Raw genomic sequence first — 15,365 nt, forward strand, 5'->3', positions numbered from 1 at the left:
GGTGTTTGCTTTGTCCATTCCTGGATGTGATTCTTCAGAACTTGCCTTTCTGCTGCGTTCCTATGAAGTACAGTTGTCTTCCGTTCCAAGGATTCTTTGATGGGTAAGTGTATGGAAATGTGGAAGAAGTGGTGGTCTGATTTGTGGGATCAAGGAACGTTTAGCTTTTGTGCCTTTGAACTTGGACTTTTTCTGTTTTGAGGGAACACCTTTTCTTAAACTTTTTTCCCCCTTTGGAGGAAGGTTTTCTGGTTTTTCTTGAATTCTTTTGAATGGTTGTTCCCCTTTTTCTTTGTTTTTTTTCCTTCTGTCCTTTTTTTGTTCATTGTTGAGTACGTTCCTTGTAACATCCCGTCTAATTAGGAACCTATTTAAATTGCAATTAGGAATGTGGTGGACTACTTGTTTTCGGATTATATAAATGTTTGCTTTAGGATGTAGTTAAATTAAATTAGGGAATTATTGGTATTACCATGGAGGATGAGTACCTATTTTATGCATGTGAAATTCTAGTTAGGAGTGCAGGAATAATTAAATTATAATACATGGAAAGCATAACACTACTTAGAATTATATGAGTACTCATTAAAAGTAGGTGAGTAATTTTATTTCAAAGAACAAACCCTTTGGCAGAGAAGTAGAGGGCACATAAATTTATAAGGCAAGGGTTAATTCCTAAGATAGGAGAACAATTGGACTTATAATTTTTGGACCCTATTTCCCAAAGTCGACGACCCATACGCCATGTTGTGGGACTTAACTTCAGCTCAAAACTTTCATCCATCTTAACCTTATCCTAAGGATCCTTCAAGGTTGTCCATGATTGGTTTAGGATCTACACATGGTAACTAATGTCACAAACCTCTTGCATGCGTGACACCCAGTCCTCCTATCCCCTTGCATGACCGCCACATGCCTTCTATTCCTCTTGCATGTCTTCTGATTGGCCCGAAATCCACACACCACACCCTTTCCCCACTTCCTTTCTAGTGTACGCATAGTACTGTTAGTTTTTGGTTCAGCCTAATGTTAAGAAGTTTCCTCCTTTCCCCCTTGCTTCGGTTAAACAACTTGTTGGGGCAAATAATGATTTACAAATCGTAAACTGTTCTCTCCCCTATTTTCTTCAAACCCGGAAGAAGAACCCAACACAACGTCCTCACCTATACGCACCAAAAAGATCAAGGCAGAACCGTTGAACATCCCTTGGTTCAAGTCATAGAACACAACCCACTTCCCTCTTCTGCACAGAACCGTGAGCGTTCCTTAGTAAAGAACTCAACGTTCAAGTCTTCCTTTCCTTCCCGGTACCATTCGGTCGAGTCACCACCAGAGGAGAGTAAAGTACAAATTCCTCTCATTATTCTGCTGCTTTCCCCCTGTCAGCCGTGAACACCCATCAAAGAGGTGAGATAATTCTTGTTTCCTTCCATTCGGTTGACCCTAATTAAGTTGTTTTCTTTTCATTTCGTTGCATGCTCCTGAACCAGCGGTGGTTGAGCTCATCTCCACTCTTGCTTGCAGCTGGATTCGGTTTTGGGGAGATAGGAAAGAGTAGAAGGCTGTTTCTGGTTCGATTGAGATAGATTACTGGTCTGTAGCCAAGGAGGTAAACCGAGTTTTAACTCCTCCACTCCTTTTTCTCTATGCGATCTGCAAGTATATTAAGAGGGTAGTTTTAATTTATAATCATGTTCGTTATGTTAGGAGAAGAGTAAAACAAAGGATTTTTACTAAGGCAGAAGTCGTAACTTTTCATTCAAACAATAAATTTTTAAATTACAAAACTTGTAACTCTACAATAAAGACACTTAACATCACAATAAACTCACATAATTTCAGAAACTTAAAAACATAAAACTGACATTTAACGTTTGCTGAATTAAACTCATTAAAAACTAAATTGATTGCTGAATTAAACCCATTAAAAATTAAACTGACACATAACTCCACATTTAACGTTTATTCAACAAAACTCCCCCGTAAACTTAAATGCTTCTGCCATCATTCATGCCGATCAATTTCTTGTAGTTGTCAAGGAGTACCGTCGGTAGTGGTTTCGTGAAGATATCCGCGACTTGCTCTTGACTGGTCACGTGTGTTAGCTCCACATTTCCTTCCTTTACTTGATCCCGGATGAAGTGAAATCGGACGTCAATATGCTTGCTTCTTTCATGATTTACCGGGTTCTTGGCTAGCTCTATAGCCGACTTATTGTCAATTCGGATCACAGTTTGGCCGACTTGTTTTTCCTCCAGCTTGCTTAGCAAATTCCTGAGCCACATTGCATGACAAACACACCAAGATGCAGCTACATATTCAGCTTCACATGTCGACAGTGTCACAATAGGTTGCTTCTTCGAAATCCAAGTGAATGTCGTGTTGCCCATGAAAAACACATAACCAGCCGTGCTCTTTCGATCATCTACGTCTCCACACCAATCACTGTCAGAATATCCAATCAACTTGTATTTTGCCGAGCTCGAGTAGTGTAACCCGTGTGAAACTGTACCTTGAACATACCTCAGAATTCTCTTTACCGCCTTCCAATGTGTGTATCTTGGCTCCTCCATGAACCGACTTACTATGTCGACACTCAACGAGATATCCGGCCTCGTGCATGTGAGATAGCGTAGGCTTCCCACCAAACTTCTGTACTTGCTTGCATCAACACGGTCTCCTCCATCAAACTTAGAAAGTTTTGAACCGGGTTCCGTTGGTGTTGAAACCGGGTTGCAATCTTCCATCTTGTACTTTTTCAAAATCTTTTTTGCATAAGCCTCCTGCGACACGAAGATTCCCTTCTCATTTTGTTTTACTTCCAAACCGAGAAAGAACTTCATAAAACCGAGATCTGTCATTTCGAACTCTCTTGTCATTGTGCTTTTGAACTCTTGTATCATCTTGGCATTGTTTCCCATAAAAATGAGGTCGTCAACATAAAGAGCCACAATTAACAAGTCTCCTCCATTTTTCTTGACATAAACAGCATGTTCATATGGACATTGTTCAAGTCCATTCTCCTTGAAATATTTGTCTATACGAGCATTCCATGCTCGTGGTGCTTGCTTCAACCCGTAAAGTGCTTTCTTCAATCTCAGCACCTTCTTCTCTTCTCCTGCCTTCATGTAACCCGGCGGTTGTTCAACATAAACTTCTTCTTCAAGAACACCATTCAGGAATGCCGACTTTACATCCATTTGATGTATTGGCCATCTGTATTGAGCAGCCTGTGAGATGAGTAGCCGAATTGTCTCCATCCTTGTAACAGGGGCAAACACCTCGTCATAGTCAATTCCAGCCTTCTGCTTATAACCTTTTGCAACTAGCAGAGCTTTATATCGTTCTATCTCCCCTTGAGCATTCATCTTCTTCTTGAACACCCACTTCACTCCAATGGGCCGACTTCCTTTTGGTAGCTCGGCTAACTCCCATGTGTTATTTCGGTCAATGGCTTCTATCTCCTCATCCATGGCGTCTTGCCATTTCTTATCTCGGATGGCTTCTTCAAAGCTTATATTTTCAGAATCTGCAAGAAGACAAACAAAATGTACCTCACTTGTTGACTCATATATGTCTTGTATGCTCCGCATCCTGGGTTGTCGTACCTCGTCTTCATCATCAGAAGCTTCAGGACTTGCCGGGTTGATAATTTGTGTTGTGATTCCGTCTTCAAAGTTTATCTAAGATGAATTGCTCCAGTCCCACTCATTTGCTTCATTGAGCTTTACATCTCTGCTCACTATGACTTTCTTGTTGACGGGGTCAAACAGCTTATACCCCTTTGTTTTTTCATCATATCCAATAAAAACATATTTCTTGCTTTTATCCTCGAGCTTGGTTCTGAGCTGGTCCGGTATGTGTGCACAGGCCACACTACCAAAAACTCTGAGATGAGCCACTGAAGGCTTTTGACCTCTCCATGCTTCTTGTGGTGTTTTGTCATCCAAGCTTGAATGTGGACATCGGTTCTGCACATACACAGCACACTGCACAGCTTCCGCCCAAAACTCCTTCGGCATCCTTTTGTTCTTCAGCATTGACCGAACCATGTCAAGAATAGTCCGGTTCTTCCTTTCAGCCACGTCATTCTGTTGTGGTGAGTATGGTGCTGTTAGAAACCTCCTTATCCCCTGTTCCTCACAGAACGACATAAACGTTGTTGAGGTATATTCCCCACCTCTGTCAGACCGCACCGATTTGATATAGCTTCCTGTTGCTTTCTCAATCATCACCTTGAACTTTTTGAACACATCAAACACCTCGGACTTCTCCTTCAGAAAGTAAACCCAAGTTTTCCGTGAGAAATCATCAATAAAGGAAATAAAATACTTCTTAACGCTGAAGGAACCCGGATTGATGGGTCCACACAAGTCGGTATGTATTAGTTCCAGAGGTTGCTTAGCCCGAAATCTTGCCATCTTCTGAAACGTGGTCCTGGCATGCTTGCCAAGTACACAACTCTCACAAAACTTTCCTTCAAAGTTTATGTCAGGTAACCCGTCCACCATCTTTTTCTCTGCCAACTTGGTTAGACCACTATAATGTAGGTGACCAAACCGGAGATGCCAAAGTGATGCCTTATCTTCTACCTCGGCTTGTAAACATTCAACCTGTACACATTTCAAATTCAGTTTATACATACGATTCTTACCCATTTGAACTCGGACTATCATCCGACCTTGCTCATCTTTCAAATACAATACCCGGTCTTTCATAATAACCGAGTAACCTTTCTCCATCAGTTGACCCATGCTTAAAATATTGCTTTTTAGGTCGGGTACATAGTACACATCTCGAATTGAGCCAATTAACCCGTCCTTTTGTAGGAAACAGATCGTACCTCGGCCTTTTACCTTAACCTTTGAGGCATCCCCGAACGAAACATGTCCGGTTTCCACTTTTATCATCTCCTTGAAGAAGTGTTTATGTCTGCACATGTGGTTGCTCGCACCCGTGTCAAGATACCACTCCATGTCATCGTCAGGACTTCCTTCACTGTGTGTCATTAACAAGACACCATCCTTCATCTCGCCTTCTGTGGCTAGGTTGGACGTCTCCTCCACGTTTTTCTCCTCTCTGCATTCTCTTGCGAAATGTCCGACTTTGCCACAGTTGTAACACTTGTCCGAGTTACAATCTTTCGCATAGTGACCAAGTTTTCCACATTTGTGACACTCGATGTTTGAATAATGTGACCGACCTCCTCGTCGACCTCGTCCTCGTCCTCTCCAGTTTTGTTGATTTGACTGTCCTACCTCATCACCATACACTTCTTGACTTCGGCCTCGACCTCTACCACCACGGCTAGTACCTCGTCCACTGCGGCCACGTCCTCTACCTCGGAAACTTTGAGAATAGAGCATCTTCTCATCTTTAATTGTTGCTTTGGTCTGAAGTACCTGCTCAAGAGTTTCCTCCTTCTTCTTCTTTCTTTGTTCATGCGCTTCAAGGGAACCCGCCAACTCGTCAATGGTGAGTGTAGACAGATCCTTGGACTCCTCTATCGCACAAACCACGTTTTCGAACTGGTCTGTCAAAGATCTCAAGATTTTCTCCACCACTCTGGTGTCAGGTATATCTTCTCCATTCCGTTTCAACTGGTTCACAATTCCTTGAACCCGGGCAACGAACCCGGATACTCCTTCCGTGTCCTTCATCTTCATTCCCTCCAACTCGGCACGAAGGGTTTGAAGCCGGACTTGTTTAACCCGGTTAGCTCCTCTATAGACATTTGCCAAGATGTCCCAGGCTGCCTTTGAGGTCTCACAATTTGCTATCTTCTCAAACCTGGATTCGTCTACAGCTCGGAAGAGCATGAATAACGTCAGCTTGTCTTTTGCACGCGTCTCTTTCAACGCTTTAGTTTGAGCCGCTGAATAGCCTCCAGTATCCTGTGGTTCTACAAAACCTGCTTGAACATTCTCCCAAGCGTCCTGGGATCCGAGAAGAGCCTTCATCTGGATGCTCCAATTCTCGTAGTTCTCCTTCGTCAACTTAGGTAGTGCCATATCACTCCCCTTTTCCATAGCTCTGATACCAATTTGTTAGGAGAAGAGTAAAACAAAGGATTTTTACTAAGGCAGAAGTCGTAACTTTTCATTCAAACAATAGATTTTTAAATTACAAAACTTGTAACTCTACAATAAAGACACTTAACATCACAATAAACTCACATAATTTCAGAAACTTAAAAACATAAAACTGACATTTAACGTTTGCTGAATTAAACCCATTAAAAACTAAATTGATTGCTGAATTAAACCCATTAAAAATTAAACTGACACATAACTCCACATTTAACGTTTATTCAACATGTTATTCTGCTTTGTTGGACCCCTTGGACTTAGGATTGAAAACTGTAAAAGAAATCTGAATCTTGGGCGGGGAAACAGTTCTCTTATCAAGTTGATGGACTGTATTGATTGGGCAATTTTGGGTAACAAGTATTGCATGAGTAAAATTATTGGACAGTATGCTTAGTTTTTCTCCATTAGCGCACCTTGGCTTAAACGAAATAGTCAGGTAAATAAATACCCTGAACCCATTCCAATAATGAGAAACCGATGTTGGACATTTTGGAAAACTTGGAATTTTCGTTGCTAACATATAAAGGTATTAACTATCAATCAGAAAATTTCTCTAGTTGTGGAACTATGAGAACCGAGAAAATTTGCAAGAATTAGAGAACATTTTATTTTGACTTCTTGCTTTCTTGGATTATTTTTTTTTAGCAGCCTAGGATTTATTGCTTGTGGGTCTAAGCTGAATTTTTGGCGAAATTGGAGAATAGTTCTCTGTACAGTTTATTGGGCGGCCCCTTTGACTAACCAAATTAATTAGGTGGATTGGATTATTTTGACAACATGTTTCAAGTCTCTTTTGCGCAACATAGGTCTAGGAAGGTGGAAGTTATTTGAATAAAAATAATCATGGGGCGGTTTAATGGCTAGGAACATGTACCCAATAATACATGTATTAAAATTAATTGTGTAGCATGTTTAAAGACCCCTTTTTTTTTTTTTTTTTTTTTTTGATAACATAAAGACCCCCTTTAGCACACACATGACCTAGGAGAGTTATTATGTGAACGAGAAATTCCGTGAGCATTCTCCTTGGTAAGAAACCAAATTTGTTGGGGTTAAGAAATTTAGGGACAACATGCTCTAGGCCCCTTTACCGTACCCTAGGCTTAGTGGGGTTGGCTATTTAAATAAAAATCCTGAATGCTTTTATGCTAAGGAAGCCGAACCTGTATGTGTTGGATTTCATCATTGTAATGAGCTACTAAATTTATAAGAAGTCAGAAATTCATTTAGTAAAATAATCTTGAAAAACCGAATTGGTATATGTTGGGGACTTAGGATTTTATTTCTGTTAATCAGTCATTAGATCAGTATGAAGTCAGGGATTGGTTAGCATAAGAAGCATGTTAATTTGAGTAAAAATGCAAGAATAAAGCGGCATGGGAATTGCTTATAAATAATAGGTAATATGAATAAAGTTCTGACTTATTATACCATTGATTAGGTGCGCATAATTATTAAAGTGTGGGCTGGTTTTGGTGCTGTTGATTATTGCTTAGACACAAGGTAAGTGTTTGGTGGTATTACCTAATGTGACTATTAGCTAGTGTATAGAATTGTGAATTGTTGCTCACATGTGCCTTGGATTAATGTGCTGTCATATGCTATATGTATGCTGCCTATGAATGTGACAAGATGGAAAATCATGAATGAGAAGTAATAGTTATGTGGCAGCTTGGTACGGAAAGTACATGAAATACATGCTATTATGATGATAATCTAGTCATGCATATTCATCATGCATCCTTTTTCTTTTGTGTGTGTGAAAGCATGGCATGGCATACGTGCATAAATTTCATGTTGCATTGGCTAATAATAATATCTATATAAATATGCATACGATTGAGCACGCATCATATAGGCATCCCTTCGGTACCAGGGTATGGGACACTTGGCTTCCGTCCGCATAGGTCACAGTTGGAATTCACCTTTGAGGGAGCCATTATGGAATATCCACTGTGTATGTACGCGCACGACGGTGCTATGAGCGTAATGATGGCGTTATATACGCACTAATGATATGCTAGTACGCGCACGAAGGTGCTATGAGCGTAATGATGGCGTTATATGTTAACGGAAAATGAAATGCTGATGTGACTGTTTATAATTTTGTGCCTAGTTTAATATTGTTGCTTTATTGGTTTTGCTATCACAGTACTGGGATTTTTCTCACCCCTTTGGGGCTGCAATTCTTATAAAATTGCAGGAGGACGAAAGAGCATATGAGGACATGGATTATTTGGATAATTATTGTTAATTGCTACTGTTTGGACTTGATGTTATTTTGTCTGTTGGATGACGTTGGATGACTGTACTTTTGTTACGTGGAGAACCTTAGACTACTGTTGGAACCATGATTTTATTACTGTTGTGAGACTTTTATGATTATCGTTTACTTTGGAGAAATTCTGAAAACGTTTTGCGAAAATAATTTCTAAACGTTTATTTAGTGATGATTTATAAACAGTTTTGCGTGCACTTTGCGAGTTATGTTTTGAGAGGCAAACGACCTCCGATTTGCTATTATTTTATATGCACGCGAAGCCCCAGACGTGCTCTTTCTATATTACAAAGAATATTTTTGTGGATCGTTGAAATTTATTTTATACAAAATTTTCAAGACAGCAACGTCTGCCAGGAAAATAATATTTTCAGCAAGTTAAGAAATTTTGAAAGTGCACTCTGATTTTTGTAAGTGACTCGATTTCAATTATAAGTTTTAATTAGCAACTTCAAAATGATTTTTTGGTATCAAAGTAAAGACGTCAAAAACTCTAATTTTGCTTAGCAAACAACTCTCTTGGATGAATACAAGGGAGGGTGTTACATTCCTTGTTCTTTCTGATTGACCAGATGGTGTACGATGGAGGTGAGGTGAGTGTGTGATTCTATTTTAATCCTTGACAACAGAATTCATCTGTCTTCAGCACTACTTACAGCATTAAGGCAAGCTGAGAAGTTTCATTGTGGTTACACCTCAGGAACGCTCTCAGAAGTAGGTGTTTGGCATTTTTTCGTTCCTTACCAGTTTGAGTTCACACAGATCAGCTTCTTTCAAAAATCTGAGGATTAAATTCCCTGCACTGTTTCTATTTTCAAGTATTCAGAGAAAGAACAAGCATGATTAGTCAGTGACTTTGTGTTTCATGTATGTTAGTTAATCCAAAAGAATTGGGCAGTCTTAATACTATAACTGAAATGCATGCATATACCAAACAGTTTGATCAAAAAAAGGTCTTTTCTATTTCAAAAAGATTAATTACAAGGGAACGGAAAGAAACTAAATTAAAAACAGAATTGAAAACAAACTAAGCTAAGATAAAAAGGAGGGTTTCTCCTTTTCATTGTGGAGGTCTCCTGTCCCAAGGGTTCCTCTTTGCAGCTTCAGCTTCCTTGGCTTCATCAATCTCCTCCTGTGTCAATGGTCTCCTCCTGAGCAGATCTTTTAATCTGAGGACTTCATGTGCAGGGAGCCATTTCTCAGCATCCTTCAGTAGATTGCTGATGATTGCAACCAGGGAGTTGATGGTGGATCTCATCATGGTTCTGCCAGTGCGAAAATGGATGACTTGTTTTTCAACATCCAGCAGTCTCATTTCCAACTCATAAATTCTCCTTTCCAGGTACGTTCCAAAGGCCCTGATGGCTTCTTTGGTTTCCTTACGTTCCTCAGCTTGTTTGGCGACGAGCCTGTTGAGTAAGAGCTCTACTGTGTGGTTGCGCAGAGAGTTGGAAAGGATTAGGGAGTTAGCTGCTTTAGCAATTTCTCCTTGGACTGCTTGGAGTGTTGATTCATAGGATGCAGCACTGGCTTCCTTGATGGCTGCTTTTATGGTGCTGAGTTGTTGTTCTCTCTCCTCCTTCTGCTGTTCCTGAAAGGTGTTGAAGGCAGAGGAAAGCTATGCCAGTCCGTCCCTTAGAGCCTGCAGCTCTGCATTGATGCTTGTCATGTCAAGTTGGGGAACGGACTTCTTGGCTGGCAACCATTTTTCTAATTTCTCCCCAAGCATTTCAAAGATTTCAGCAATCCCAATTTGTGATTTTCTTCTAGCTGCGATGGGGATTGCTGCAGTAGGGGAGGAAGTAGGTTGCTTCTTCTGCTGGCTATTGCCAACAACAGAAGGCACAACGGGTGTTGTGCTGGGTACATCCACTGGTGGTCTGGATGATGAGGGCATGGTCACAGCTTGTTCCTTCATCAATGGAGGAATTGCCATCCCTTCTTCTTCTGCCAAAGCTCTGGCAAGAGCTTCGTCCCCAGATGTATCGGGACGGATGACAGGAAATGACAGAGGACCTCCCAGATTGATCTGCCTGCGGCCTGTTGTCTTTGCTTTCTTCTATGGCTGAGCCTCTTGCTCAGCCATTGATGTCTCTGCAACAGATGCTACTTCTTTGTCTTTCTGTCCCTCTCCTTGTTGTTGCCTAGGAGAGGGTTGTGGGGTGATTTGTTGTGGTGGAGAGTGAGCAGGTGGTGGGGACGGAATGTAAGAAAATGTAGAGTCTGAGCTGCTTGGGGACGTCACCTTGGCAGCTGGTTTAGGTGCTGACATTCTGCCAGCCTTCAGCCTTTTTGCTAAAGGCTTATTGTCTTCACTCTCCTCCTCCTTGTCAGAGAGGGTGGTAGGCTTTGCAGAGGATGCTCCTTCTGGCCTATTGCTATTGAGGACCCTCTTTATCCCATGACTTGAACGTTCCCCCTTTCTTGGGGTAGGTTTGGCAGGAGATTTCTTTTTGCCCTGTTTTCCATCAGTAGCAACAGGGGCATCCTTGTTCACCTTGGTAGGAGGAGGGATGGTTCTTCTGGCCGGAACGGGGCCAGAGGAGGAGGATTTTGTAGGAGTGGTCTTGGTGGTCTTCTTCAGTGAGGCCACAGGTGTTTCCTCCTCACTATCTCTGGTGGGGGAACATCTGAGATTGGCAGGAATAGGTTGGGTGGTGTCAATATAGGTGCTTTTAAGACCGTTCCAGGTCTTAGCATCAAGGGTAGATGCCGCCTTCGTGGTGTCATCTGGGTGTTCCTCTACACCAGCTCTCCTGCAGAGTTTGGTGATGAGGCAGAGGAGGAAGACCTTAGTCTTCCTTATGTCCCTCTGCAAGCTGTTGTAGATGAGAGTTACTACATCAAAAGGGATGTGCTTAATGATACAGTAAATTTGAACTTGAAGTCCCCAGCTAGCAGAGGCTTTATGAGAGGTGGGAGAGATGTTGGAGTTGGCAAATAGTGCCCAGAACCTGGCTATGTCCTTCATGCTCCCCTTGCAGAGGGACCCTTTGTAGTAGTTGGGATTGTCCAGGGCTACTGTCTGCTTCAGATCCTTCTGAAATTTGTACACCTCCCTACTATCCAAATACTCCTGGTATGGACAGTTGGTGACAGAGGGAAGGTGGAGTACTTCCTGGACATCAGCGGGGGAAAATGATACTTATTTTCCCCTCACTGTGACCACATCAGGTGCCTCCTCGTCTGGTATAGGAATTCTCCCACCCAGTTGAAGTTCAACTCACGGTCATCAGTGGCGAAAAGCAACCACCGAAGTTTGTTCAGTGATTTCTTCACAAATGGAGGCAGAACCACTTTGTCCTGATGTAGAGAAATGTTCCTTTTTGGGTACAGAATGATGGTGGGTTCAGTGAGCTCTGGTTCTTCACCGCGGTTGGCTACAGGGGTCACTTCAAATGAAAGCTTAGTCATTTTGTTCAGAAAGGGAGTTAGGGCACAAATGCAGGAGGGATAAAAGGGTTCTGAGTTGAATGGAAGAAGTAGAACTTGAAGAAATCAGAGGCCGAGTTTAAATAGACAGTGGGGGAGAAAATGAAAGGTTTCTGGGACATGGAGGTTAAGGAGAGGAGGTTGAAGAGGTAGTGGAATGGGGACGTTACAGAACGAGTGGTCAGCAGTAGGTGACCAGTTACTGATGGGATGAGTGTGAGAAGATGGAACGGTTTAGGTCAAGACGTGGGAGAGAGGTAAAGGAAAGGGTGCAGTTGTCTTAATGGTTGAGGAGACGGTTACTTTTTCTGTGCGCGTTTCCAAGATTTGCAATGAATGCAAATTAGATATGGCTGCGTATCTTTTTAAGTGACTCAGCAGGGACAGGTGTCCCAGTCACTCTTATCTCCTAACCCAGGGAACGTTCCCTTTGTCTTTTCCTAACTAATAAATAAATAAATAACTGAAATAAATAATAAGAAAACATGCAACAGTGAGTACTAAATAAGGAAAAGGGAACGTACTAACCTATCACTTATTATTTAATAAATCTAAATGAACATGTAAAAAAACATATAATTATATCTATATATATATATATATTTATTATTTTTTTTTATATTGGGATTGTGTGGTCAGGGACCACCCCAAAACTACGTTCCTGGAACGGAACGTACTTTATTTGGACTTTTTGTAGAGGAACATCAGACGTTCCCTACTTTTTGGGAGCTGTGTGGTTATGGATAACCACCCCAAAACTTTGCTCTTTGTCAGAGAGCAAATGTATCTAGTAGGTTGCCTCCCAGTCAGCGCTTAGTTTAATGTCTTTAGCTAGAGATGGTACTTACCTCTCAAGGGGTTTCAGAAATGGTTGAGGGGACCTCAGTGTCCCCTGGTAGTGATCCTGGTGTTCTGGTTTGAAGGTTGGCAGCAATCTGCCCCAGATGGGACTCAATGTTCCTGACCACTGATCATTCCTGGTGACATATTCCTTGACATAATTTTCTAGGGTGTTGATGTGTTGGTCATCTCTGTGGAACGGAACGTAGTTGTTTCTTCTTTGTTCAAACGTTCCCACTGCTGCTACCTTGCTGATACTGCTGCTGATTGTTGTTGAATGGTCTCTGGTTAATGGGTGGCCTCCATTGGATATTGTGGTTCTGATTTTTAATGATAGTTCCTCCAGGGCTTGAATGTGTATTTTGTCCTGCTTGTTGATTGTCTCTGGTGAAGTTCCTATTGCCAAAATTTTCTGCATAACACACCAATGCAGTGGATGGGCAGTCTGTTGAGTCATGAAGGTCACCACAGGCTGAGCATGGTTCTGTTTCAGTTGCTGTGAGTTGTAAGACTTCCATCTTTGGTGCTGCTTGGTCAGCTAGGTTAATACTAGGATTTTATTGAAAGTAAAATGGCTTTGAAGGCCGTAGCATGTGAGAGGGAAAAACAATTTTTTTCATATGCGGAATTACACATGCAATCAAGAATCATGCTTTATGGCATGTGATGTTACCTTTGTTTGTGAGTTCAAAACTCCAAGACGATCAGTGTTAGGTTTGAAGGGTTCAAACCCTTTAACGTTGATCCACACCACCCACGTCAAGATGCAAGAACGCTTTCTTGAAAGCCACCAATTGACCACCACGAAGAGGCTTGCTATGTGCTCAATAGGTGAAAAAGGAGGCTAGGTGAATGTGTTTAGAAGAGTGAAGTCTCCAGCATGAAAACTTCACAAGAGTGGAATGGTATATAGAAGAATTGGCTAGGTTCTTTTGCAAAAACCTTAAGGAGGAACTCGCCAACTAGGCGCACAAGAGAGGGAGAGAATTAGTGTATCAAATCAGAATTTTTACTTTACTTATAATAAAAGTGGCGCACAAGTGAGTGAGACAAAGGTGGAGTTGTTGCAATTCAAAAATCCCAACAACCTCCCCTTTGAATCCTCATATGACTAGGTCTTTATCTAGTCAAAATTATGAACAAATGGTCATCATATGACCACGAATTCATGCGCCCATATTCAGCCCAAAAAGGGTCCAGATACATTTGAGCTGTTGCATTCAAGTTTGAACCAACTAGCTCACTGATTCTGTCAACAACCAAATCTGATTGGAGCTTGTTGGTTTGACAAGATGACAATCATCTCCCACCAAAATGGTGCCCCACACCAGCCCTTGGAGATCTCTATAGATCTTCTCTTGATACAAGGGATTTGTTCCAACAAGATCTCATCTTATCCTTTTGTTATGAAACAACTTTTCATAGCCAATTCGAATTCGAATTCAGACATTTAAATTCAAACGTTCAAACATTTAAATTCTAAATTCAAATTCAAATTTCAAATTCAAATTTCAAATTTTAAAATTCAAATTTCAAAATTCAAATTTCAAATTTCAAATTCAAAATTCGAATTTCAAAATTCAAATTCAAAATTCAAATTTCAAAATTCAAATTTCAAATTTCAAAATTCAAATTTCAAATTCAAAATTCAAAATTTAAATATTTGATAATTAATTTAATTAATTAAATTAATTAGTAATGTCTTGGACCATCCAAACCCATTAACAATACCATGCGCCCTCTCCCTCTTAGGTGGGCTTCCAAACTTCATCTTGGGCTAACAACCATTATTAGGCCCAATACCTTTAATGCTATATCATCATGACATTATGGTGTTAGTGTGTGACCCATTAGGCCCAACATAGCCACTGACATAAATGGGCTCGGGCCCAAAAAGCCCACAACTCATTTAATAACAACACATAGCACTAGCAATGCTTTGTTGCCCCAGAGCTAGTTAGATTAATGACTTGATCATCCTATTACACATATTTGGTTGCCGTATGTATTTCTTTTCGTCTCGGTTACCTTCCCATAAAACCTAGGGTAAGGAAGCGTATCAACCCTTGCGGTTTAGGGTAAGCTTTATTCGAAATAGGGAATCTTCAATTTACTGACTCTAAAGACAGATCATCTCATGATCTCTTTTACTATGCATAGATTCCCGAGTCCCTGTAAATGTCATCCCGATTTCTCCGGTTTACAGATAACCTAATCTCTCATAGAGATTTGACGAATTCCTTCAGCTTATCACCCTAGCCCTGTGCTATTTCAGGACAAACCCAACAGTATACCTATGAGTCTCCATGTTTCAGGCAGAGGAGGTATACAGTCAAAGCATGCCTTTCTAGAACACAGTCTAGGTAATAACTTCTGGTCTAAGGAAAGACATACTCAAATATAAAGAGACTACTCTAATGATACTCTCTGTGAGATTTCCTCATAGAGTCTCTTTTGTGGGTCTGTTCAGTGCGAGCTATACCCTTATAGATCCACCCACGACTTTAGCTAAGACATCTCCATATCTGTAGCTCATGAGGTCTTTACCTTGCATCCGAATACAAGTAGATAAGTCGTGCTAGTCTTACCTGAGATCACTGATCCCCATTCTCAGTGTCTCTAGACTAGGAACATAAAATTAGGAATAAATATCCAGTATCCTTGAATCCTCATGATCGTGATCTCATCACAGATACTCAAGAGATACCTATTTTATTCTAAGGGGT

The 15,365-nt window shown here is 41.0% G+C and overlaps 1 long non-coding RNA gene across 1 annotated transcript; it reads left to right on the plus strand.

Moving 5' to 3' along the window:
• The first annotated feature begins 1,510 nt into the window (after positions 1-1,510).
• Positions 1,511-8,414, plus strand: LOC133298070 (uncharacterized). Its single transcript, XR_009749727.1, has 3 exons — positions 1,511-1,609; positions 7,531-7,592; positions 8,293-8,414. It is a non-coding gene; the product is annotated as an uncharacterized LOC133298070 (long non-coding RNA).
• Positions 8,415-15,365: the final 6,951 nt, after the last annotated feature.

This window comes from Gastrolobium bilobum, unplaced genomic scaffold (genome assembly GCF_033153095.1).
Source record: "Gastrolobium bilobum isolate Gb01-03AN ecotype WA unplaced genomic scaffold, APGP_CSIRO_Gbil_v1 utg1662, whole genome shotgun sequence".
Classification (NCBI taxonomy): Eukaryota; Viridiplantae; Streptophyta; class Magnoliopsida; order Fabales; family Fabaceae; genus Gastrolobium; species Gastrolobium bilobum.